This window comes from Dermochelys coriacea, chromosome 9, assembly GCF_009764565.3.
Source record: "Dermochelys coriacea isolate rDerCor1 chromosome 9, rDerCor1.pri.v4, whole genome shotgun sequence".
NCBI lineage: Eukaryota > Metazoa > Chordata > Testudines > Dermochelyidae > Dermochelys > Dermochelys coriacea.
The window spans coordinates 8,104,617-8,115,162 of NC_050076.1; the positions used below are offsets into that span (position 1 = coordinate 8,104,617).

The window sequence follows — 10,546 nt, forward strand, 5'->3', positions numbered from 1 at the left end:
GCACCAGGGCTCTCAGAGGGGTCAGGTTTGGACACAGTCTCCCCCTGAAAAGGTGAGAATCCGATGTTAGTACCCCTAGGATTAGACCATATGTACTAGTCAGGTGCAGTGAGAGATTCTAGTAAGGACTGATGAAATCTTTCCCTCATCTGTGATGCAAACAGGCTTGCTGTTTAACTATTTTGAGAAACATAATGCACTATTGCTTACCATGGCAGTGGTCTGCTACCCATAGTGCTGTAGAAAAGAAAATTACGAAATAGAAGGCATCTCCCTCACCTAAGGGAAAGTATCCCTTCAACTGTGGGAGACATGCTCAGCAGTGGTGGTAGCAGCTCAAAATGCCAACCCTCTCTGCAACTAGACACCCACTCTCCCATGCTGTATCCTGGCCTCTGTGGTTACTTAAACATCAAGCTCCAGCCTCTTCTAAAAATCATAGAAAAAATACACCCTAAACTGAATGTTTTGTTTAGATATACTTTAGTTTCCAAAACAGGATCAATTTGAACAAAACAGTGATCTTGTATACCAAGGCAAGTTATGTACATGACAGTCCTGCTACTAGAGAAATAAACTTGCATTAAAAAGAGTGGGATCTCATGTTGTGGTGGTACTTGGGTCACCCTTGAAAAGTTAACTGATGGCATTTTCTTCCGACTTTGCAGGTAGCTTGAAAGAGTAGCTCTGAGGTGTAAGCTCTTCCCTCACATTCTCATGGGGGCAAGATTTGATGCTAATGCTAAACAATACTTTAAATATAAGAAATTAGTCTGTTAACAATCAGCAATTAAGCTCACTCAGGGAAAGAGGGTGGTGGGAGTGAATACAAGACAGTAGCCTGGGAAAACAGCTGTGTGTGATGTTGCAGTGACAATAAGGCCATAAGTTTAGTTACTCCCTTAAGCAGGGGTTCTCAAAACTGGGAGGTCCCCTTGCAGGGGGGGGTGTCACAAACTGTCAGCCTCCAACCCAAACCACATTTTACCTCCAACATTTATAATGGTTTAATAGTGTATTTAATTTATTAAATGAGGGGTCATCCTCAGAAGTCACCAGTACAAAAGTGAGAACCATACCTTACATTTTATCTTCAAGCCTGCCCTGACAGCAGCAAGGATCCTTGGACTAAAATTCAAGTTTAGTCCTAGACTTTTACTCCAGACCATTAAATGGAACCCAGCCCCCTCCACAGAGTGAGTCTAACAACCCAACTTACTTTCCCCAGAGATTATGGTAATTTGAATTTTGTCTGCACACACACAGAAGCATCAAATGACAAAAGTATTTCTGCAGCTAGGACAGAATCATTGACTGTCTCTCAGTAGGAGACAAAGGCAGATACTATCCTGGCCCTCATGGACCTCACAATCTAAAGAAGGAGGAAGAGTCTAGGCTCAGGAGGCATATTCTAGAACCCATAGTTCTGCTACAGCAGAACCAGAGATAGATTAATGGACTATCATGGCATCTGGTGGAGACCAGAAGTCCCTGGTGGGTAGTGGCCAGATGTCCCCATTACTTTGTTCTTCTGAGCCCAAACTGAGTTGCTTCTCTTCTCTAGGTGGGGAATCACAGTCTCCGTGTAGAACTTCTCAGCTTGGGCTTCAGTTTTCTCCCAGAACACTGCATCAAAGTCCACTGAGACGACGACTGTATCTTTGTTGGTGTGAGCCACAAAATCAGCCCTGTCCAAGCCTGTTGTTGCCAGCTGGCAACTGCACCTGAGTGTAGTAGGGATGGTTTCTCTTCAAGGAGAAGGATCATCATCCACTTCCAGGCAGAAGGCTTTGTCCTTACAGGGCCTCTTTCACTGTCTTGTCTGTGTTATAGGGAACTTGACCTCCAGCAGCTTCTTGGTATCTGCTTCTCTGACAATTCCATCTGGGCTGGCTGCGAGCCACTCCTCCCTTGGTGAATGAAGAGACCACACTCCTCCACATTCACAGGCTACCTGTCGTCCTGGATTGGAGCTCCTCATATGCCTGCACTGCCTTTTTCTCATTTTGGGTGCCCCAGGACATGGCTGGTGATCTGCACTTTGGAACCGGAGCTCACCACAGCCTTAAGGTAAGACTGGGGCACCTCTGAGCTCTTGCCAGTGACAAACTTGCTGTTAGCAATCCTGAGTGCGACTGAGGCTGTGATGCGGTTTTCCTGCCACTCGGGATTGTCCCTCTGGCCCTGGGTTTCCCTCTCCATTTTCACCACATCTTCTGTTGTCAGCAGGGAGGGAAATTTGCTTGCTGTGCCCTGGCCAGTGGTATTGGCCCAAGAGCGGCTGGATTGATTCCTTTCCAGGCAGGGGTCGACACCGACAGGTGCTTTAGCTGATGTGGAGCAGGGTTTCCTTCCACTAGTCACTGAGGGGTTCTTAGCTGACACTCTGTAGCTTATCTTGGTGTCTCCTTGATCACTGCCATGTGTGCAGTGGCCCTTGATTGGGAAGAGCTTTGCCCAGCTCTTCTTGCAGTGGTGCTGCTGGTTGGCTTGTCTGTCTGTGCCCTGCTGGTGCCTGAACTCCCAGCAGCCTGAGCACTCTTCGGTCGGCTGGCTGTGGGTGTTGTCTTGGCCTGGGTGTAGGAAGCAGAGAAACGGGGTGCTGCTGGGGTGGCTTTGGGCATAGTTGCAGCCTGATGAGGTGAGGCTGTGCTGTCAGGGTTTTTCCTGGGTCTCCCCCTTGTTCAGTGTCAGGGGTCACACTGTATGGGCACAAGAGAAAGGTGAGTGTACATCCCTAGACCAGATCTGTTTCCTGGCTCTGGCAGGAGCCTCTATGCTTGTGTCTCCAGGAGGGTTACACATCCCTTCTCTCCCCATGTAGGCAGGACACCCTGCAGCCCTCCGCAAGAATATGTCTATCTTCATATTAAGCTGTTATGACACCTCTGCCTCTGTGCTGTCCCTATGCAAGCCCCTTTCCCAGGCTGTGATGTCTACCAGGCAAGCCAGGATGTAAGGAGCATGCAAGTGCATCAATGCCCTCTTTAACCCTCTTTAAGGCTGTGTGATGTCTGACTTCCTTGCGGCAAGCTGGGTCTTGGGGCCTGCAACTCTACAGTATGCATGGTTCTGACCCAATGAAGCCAGCCCAGAACTGAACTGGAGCTTGAGCCAGAGAGGGTTCAGGGAAGGAGTAGGTATCAGCAAGAGCTGTCCCATGGGAGCTGGAGCTGTGATGGATGGTGGGGGGTGGGGAAATGTAACAGCTAAATGTGCAAGTTTAGGGAGATGTCTGAGTCATTGTGAATCCCATTGTTTTGTGAACACCTTTTGTTACTGAAAACTTCATATCACTAACTCATTAGAACACCCACTTTGTAGCACAGCCTTGACAGTTAGTGGACAAACTGAGAAGTTGAGAGTAATCAAGGAACATCAGCACTGAATGACTTTCCTACTGGAACAATGATTTTCTACTGGTACTAGATTTCAGGTAGCAGCCGTGTTAGTCTGTATTCGCAAAAGAAAAGGAGTACTTGTGGCACCTTAGAGACTAACAAATTTATTAGAGCATAAGCTTTCGTGAGCTACCAGTTAAGTGAGCTGTAGCTCACGAAAGCTTATGCTCTAATAAATTTGTTAGTCTCTAAGGTGCCACAAGTACTCCTTTTCTTTCTACTGGTACTGTTTTATAATTGGTGCTTCTTTAAGCAGGGGAGGCCAGCCCTTTCCACTACCAGCAGCAACAGAACAGGCCAGAAGGCAGTGAAATGTGCACAAGGACTCAGACCAAACCCAGGACTTGCAGACCAGCAGGAACTGCATTCATGCGCTTGCTGTCCACAGGTCTGTTACTCTTAACAAGTACAAGATTTTTGTAAAAGTCTTTAAATTTCAAAGCCCAATAACATAGTAATATTTCCTTCAATTTTCAAACTTACCAATCTTCACCTTTAGGTATGCAACCCTAACCACAGCAGTGGCAACCTGTAGGGCAAAGGCCTCCACAGAGATTCTCTGTCCAATCTGCAAGAAATACAAAAGAAAAACAGTAGGAATTAAGATCAAGAAAATATATATCTACATGATGCAGAGGGAGAAACTGAGGCAGAGAGCAAAATGACTTGGCCAAGGCTGTTGGAGAACAGGTGTCTGTGCCAGGAATGGAACTGATTTCTTGTTTCCTAGTCCAGAGGTACTTTTACTTGTCCAAGCTGCTTCTGACCATACTTTACCGATTATTAAACAAAGACGCTTGAGAGTAAATTAGAGGTTCCTGGAGCAAAGACTCCCTCTCTGCTGGCCTATGAAGGATCATGCCCAGCTACAGTCCTGGGTAGATAGACACAGAGGGGATTAGTGCTTCTTAGAGCCCCAAAGTAACGAACTAAGCCATAGCAAATACTCAATTGCTTCCTGGGAGAACTAGGTCTCTGCATCTGCCCCACTATGAAAGGCCCACTTACTACATCACTTCTCAGAAATCAAGCCTCTGAAATTATGGATGCACTGGGATTTCACTTCCCTTTCTGGCAGGGAGATTTAAGAGCCAACAGCAGAAGTCCCCTTTAGCAAACACACCTCTGCCTGCCTCTCCCCCATACAAGGGAACTTTGGATTTGGAAGGGTTGATAGTCAATTTCACTAGTTCTCAGGGAGAGGTGTTAGCATGACTATTGACCTGGCAATAATGAACATTGTTATTAAAGAACTGAAAGGCTGTAACCACTATATTTACTATTAAAGTGTACCTGATCCCCCAAGTAATTCCAGCCATTCTCTTGTCCTCCACCCCCATGTAAGGATCTTTACTCTCATATCCTGGTTTTCTTCCCAGTTTAGTGACTCAATTGGGGCTTTTGGATGCCAGTGTCATTTTTGCAAACAGGCCCATCTGTTTATTTCATGATAATCTTTAGAATGGTGACGTTTTCTTGAAAAAAGAAAAGGAGGACTTGTGGCACCTTAGAGACTAACAAATTTATTAGAGCATAAGCTTTCGTGAGCTACAGCTCACTTCATCGGATGCATTGAAAGCTTATGCTCTATAAATTTGTTAGTCTCCAAGGTGCCACAAGTACTCCTTTTCTTTTTGCGAATACAGACTAACACGGCTGCTACTCTGAGACGTTTTCTTGGGATCACATATGACACCCACTCTTTGCCACCCTAAATTAGCTTCTCCCTCCATGTTTCTCACTGGTGCCAGCCTGGCTTCCCAACCGCAGTGCCAGGACTATGACACGCCAAAATGCCCAAATTCCAGTGACTCAAGTAGTCCCTTCTTCCAAGAAGTCCAGGCATATTTGTCAGAATGGCTTGACCTGCTCTAGTCTGCATCCACGTGAGAGACTGTCACGGGAAGGGGGTTTATTTATGCCTCACTCTGCAGCTGCAAATCACAAAAGCATCCAAAGGTGAATGTTTCATGATTACACGCCGCCACCACCACTGATTCTTCAAAACAAGCCTTTCTGCAGCATATCCCCCCCCCCCTCCCTCCCCCAGCAGGGAACGGGGCCCGTCTCAACCCAGCCCCACGCAGGCAGCGGATACAAGCGCCCCCCTCCCCCCCAAGCTACACACCCCACTGCGGGAAACCAAATCCACCCCCCGGTGGCGCGCTCCCCCCCCCCCCCCGCCAGTGACTGGCTCCAGCGTCCGTCCACACGGCTGAAAGAGACCCGTGGCAGAGGCCGGGACCAGTCACTCCAGCTCGCGCTCCGGGACGGAGCCCCGGCTCGGCGGCCCCGCGCTCAGACTGGCGGCGCCGGAGCCGTTCAGCAGGGCGGGTCGGAAGGGGCTGCCCGGCTTGTCAACCGCCGGAGCACAGGCCAGGGAGCGCCGCGGGCCTCCCGCTCCGCTCGGCCGGCCGCGCCCCCCCCCCCCTCCTCTCCCGCGGGGGTTAGGGCGGCAGCTCGCCCAGGGCGCCGCAGCGCAGGCGAGGCGAGGCGGGCCGGGCCCGGCCCGCCGCTCCCACCTGAGGCGAAAGCGGGCCGCCGGCACACGAAGCGACGGACCCGCGCAGCTCCAACCGCCGCGCGCGCGCCCCTCAGCTCAGCTAACGACAGCTTCGGGCCCGCCCACGAGGCCCTTAAAGTAGCCCCGCGGAGCCAATCAGCGAGGTCGCCTCCTTTTTTTTTTTTTTTTTAAACAAAAGAGTGAGCGGGATGGCCCGACCAATCAGGAGCCTCCGCGCTCTTTCTTAAAACGTCCTCGCAGGCCATGGCTGCGAGGTAGAAGCGGGGGCGGGGCGGGGCGGGGCGGGGCGGGGCAGGGGTGGAAGCACCACAACAGAGCCCAGAGGAGAAGCGGCCCATTGGTTGCAGGGGAAAACCGGTGGCGTAACCGCCCACGTCACGTGACCACCCCGCTCTCTCTCTCTCTCTCTCTCTCTCTCCCCCCCCCGTCCCCACTCGGGGGCGCGCAACCCACCGCCTGGGAGCGGGAAAGGGTCGCTCTGTCAGCGGCACGGGGTGTCTTTGTGGGGGAGGGGTTAGGTCTAGGCAGCGGGGGGGGGCTGAGCGGGGTTACTGGTCCAGTAGCGGGGTGAGCTCTCTCCCTCAAGCCACTAACTCAGCTGGGAGCGAGGTTTGGGGCGTGGGGGGGGGGGGATGGGATGCGCTGTCCAACCATCCCCTATCCCCAATGCTTGGCTCCTCTCCCCCTTTGCGTCCGCTGAGTGCTGGTGAAAGGTGTCAGGGAGGCTAGTCCCAGAGGCTAAAGGCCTCTTTCAATATAGCAGATACAGCCCAGATCAGAGGGCAAGCTTCTCCCTCTGCCCACCAGGCCCTGGAGTAACGCCCTCTAAGGGGGTGGAAAGGAAGTTGTCCTCTCTGCTGTTATGGCCAATCAATGTCAAATGTTGTGATTTGCCCTAGGACCTGAATTGAGCACGCCCTCCTGTAAACTTGCTTCACCTGGACTAAGCAACGAGTAGCCCCTATCTGATCTGACAGCACTCTCTAGCTCCAGAGGTGGTGAGCAGCGTGAAGTTACTGTAAATAATTTGTAAAAGACATTTAAAAAAGTATAAAACAATTCTTGTTAACCTGTAAAATGGAGTCCTCTCTGCTCTGGAACTTCCAGCTGTACTGGAGTCTCTTGCATGGAGACCAAAACAGTTAGTTAGCTGGGGTAGTTCAGAAAATTCATGAGATCCGGGAAGAGGGAGAGTCCACAGGCAGCAGCGAATAAGTCAAATCACCCTGGGCAAAAGTAGATCAATCTCATCCCCTTGAAATGGCTCTCGGGACTTCCCCTTCTGCTGCTGGGCTGCCTGCCAGGAAGCATTCTTCATAAAAGTTTGGTAGATGATAGGAACCAAGTCCTGAGAGAGCAGGAAACAGGTGAGGCTTCTATTTCTGAACTGTCTTCTCCCCTGAAGAATTCTCAGGTTTTGCAATCTTGGCTCCTCAGTCAATTTGGGGACTGTTAGTGCCTCATACAGACTGGGGGTCTTGTGCGTTGAACCTCATCTGCTATGCAAATTGCTGCCCCTTGAATGGGATATGCTGAGTATGGAGTTTCTAGACAGGGTATTTGGTCTTCTGTCTTCCTCTCTCTTCTTCAGGGGGAGGTAGGATGACCAGATGTCCCGATTTTATAGAGACAGTCCTGATATTTGGGGCTTTTTCTTATATAGGCACCTATTACCCCCCACCCCTAGTTCTGATTTTTCACACTTATCTGGTCACCCTTGGGGGAGGACACAACTGAGCTGGTTTCAGAGTAGCAGCCGTGTTAGTCTGTATTCTCAAAAAGAAATGGAGTACTTGTGGCACCTTAGAGACTAACAAATTTATTTGATCATAAGCTTTCGTGAGCTACAGCTCACTTCATCGGATACAACCCCGATGTATCCGATGAAGTGAGCTGTAGCTCATGAAGCTTATGCTCAAATAAATTTGTTAGTCTCTAAGGTGTCACAAGTACTCCATTTCTTTTTACAACTGAGCTGGTTGGTCTCTTGGGAGCTCCACATGCACTAAGAATCAGATCCCATTTTCTAATTCTTCCTTACTCTCCTCCTCCCCCACAGAACGAGACCCATGTACCTTTTGCACCTTCTGTGGTGGATTTCAAAGACTCCACTCCTCTTGTGTTGGAGGCCCTTGGTTTAGTCATATGATTGCAGGTGTACTGATGCTTGTGCATAGGGGATTTATGTTGGTACTGAGTTGGACCTGTTTTTTGGGGTCACCAGGGGCATGGAGGGGTAGGGGACATGGAAGGAACCTAAGATCACAATTCCACCCTTATTTTTCTAAAGGGGTTTTTTCATACTTGTGCATTTGGCTCCCATGTGACCACTTATTGGGGGGAGGGGCATATGGGGGATCTTCCCCTCACTAAGCAATCCCCCAAAGTGGGAGGGTTCACTCCCTGTACCTGTCTCCTGCAGTAGGAAACCTAGGTCCGTGAAATATTTTACACTTTTATAGTTTGTGGTCACATTTTTATCAAAATTATGTAAAATAGCAAATTCTGGTCCTTGGCCCGTGGAGTGTGGTTGGAGTGATATGTATATAATATAGTACTTTTGCAATAATCGTTGCGGCTTTGTCTTGGTTTCATAGCCTCGCCTCTAATCCCACTTGGGGGTGAGTATCACTGAATCTCAACTTTGACTGAGAACGCAGTGGGTGGGAATGGTTCCTCACCATGTCTTTTCTACCATGGCTCAATCTTCATTGGGAGTTTGGTGGATCCTGGGGAGTTAAAAATCCAAAGCATGGAAGAAAGAGTCTGTCTACATGTGTTTTAAAGAGAACAAGCCTCTTGCCCTGGCAAAGAAAGGGATGTGGAAGAGCAAGGGTGTGTAAAGTAGGTGGAATGAGGTGAAATTGAGCAAACAAACATAGGGTAAAGAGTAGAGAGAACACCAGGGCTCTGAGCTAGATCAGGCTCAGATGCAGTCTCCCAGTGGAAAAGGTGGGAGACAGTAAGCTGGGGTACCTAAAATCTCAGACTAGAATGTATCTGCTAGCCACAGGCTGAGAGAGAGAGATATAGGACTGATAGCATTTTCCCCCATCTGTAATGTAAGCAGCTGGAAAATAGGTCTCATCTAGGGTCTTGGGTGTGAAATTACCACTGTTTTTCTTGATGACTATTTGAGATGTGCACAGCCCTATTGATTACAAGGGTGGTGGTGGTAGCCTGGCTCCCCTTGTGCTGTGAGGAACTCTGGAAATGGGGGAATTCCAACACCCACTAAAAGCACCAGTTCAACCATGGGAGAAACTGGGAGGCAGGCACAAGCCCATGCTACAAGGCACGTATGTTAATACAAGCAGCTCAAAATGGGTGTCCTGTTCTTGTGTGTGTGAGCAGACACCCACTCTGGTAATGAGCCCCTCTGCTGCAGTGCCCTATCCAGACCCCCGGGCTTAATTATAGCTCCACAACTGGTTCCCTCTACAAATCACAAGAGAATCACCCAAAGTGAATATTTTATTTAGACACTTAGTTTCCAAAACAGGAGCAACTGAAATTAACCAAAACAGTGATTTCAAAGACATAGGCTACTCTACATACTGCTAGGACACACATGGCAGTCAGCTATTGAAGAAATAAGCTTAATTAAAAAAAAAAAAGTATCTGGGGAATCTCATGGTTGTGTAGTTATACTTGGTTCACATTTGAAAGGTTAATGATGGATGCAGTGTTGTCTTCCTGCATCTGCAGACAGCCTGAAATCGTAGCTCTGAGATGTAACCCCTTCCCCAAATTCTCATGGGGTCCTCTTGGGTTCAGGAGAGCGGGGTGGGCATAAGTCCACCCATGACTGAAGACCCCTCAGAGAATGGAACAGAAATAGGCCCCACAGTCGCAGAGAACCCCCTCAGCCAACATCCTCTCCCTGGTGTTATAGATGCCCACTTTCACCATCACTAGGAGGTTGACTAAGAGACCCCATGACTTTGTGGGGCCACAGATGGGGTGTGTATATGAGAAGGTGGGAGAAACGCAAAAGTGGGTTTCAAGAGGAGCCAGAAAAGAGGCTGCAACCTGGTGCACACAAGCCAGGGTCTCCCTCATGCCACAAAAGGGACAGGCATCAGGGATGGGGTGAACCGCACAGGTACACACCTGTGCTCATGGTTCACATTCTCATGGGGCAAGGGGTGGATTCAAACCCTACTAACACTTTAAATGTAAGCAGTTAATGAGTTAATAGCTGATCATTTTGACAGACTGTGGGAAAGAGGTTGTGAGGGAAGATGGCAAGAGAAGAAACAGCAGTCCATCTAAAGCAGAACACATTATCCCTTTGTCGGATGCTGAATTGACAATGCAGCCCATAATTACAAGTTCAGTTACCCCTTAAAGTCCATGCCTTTTGTTTGATCTTGGCAAGCCTGCCATTGACAGCAGCAAGGATTCCTTTGTAGAGTAAAATTCAAGTTTAGTCCTGAACTTACATCCCAGACCATTAAATGGAATCCAGCTCCCTCCCCAGACAACCTTGAACTATGCAGTTTTGTTGTAACTGTGTTGGTCCCAGGATATGAGACACAAGATGGGTGAGATTACCTCACCCACCTTCTCTAAAACCTGAACTAGACCATTTCACAGACAGACCAACTTATTTCCCTAG

At 49.0% G+C, this 10,546-nt stretch overlaps 1 long non-coding RNA gene across 1 annotated transcript; it reads right to left on the bottom strand.

The window, feature by feature from the left end:
• Positions 1–462: 462 nt before the first annotated feature.
• Positions 463–6,124, bottom strand: LOC119861946. Its single transcript, XR_005295074.2, has 3 exons — positions 5,924–6,124; positions 3,885–3,969; positions 463–2,702 (listed from the first exon to the last, which is right to left on the bottom strand). It is a non-coding gene; the product is annotated as an uncharacterized LOC119861946 (long non-coding RNA).
• Between the last annotated feature and the right edge of the window lie 4,422 nt (positions 6,125–10,546).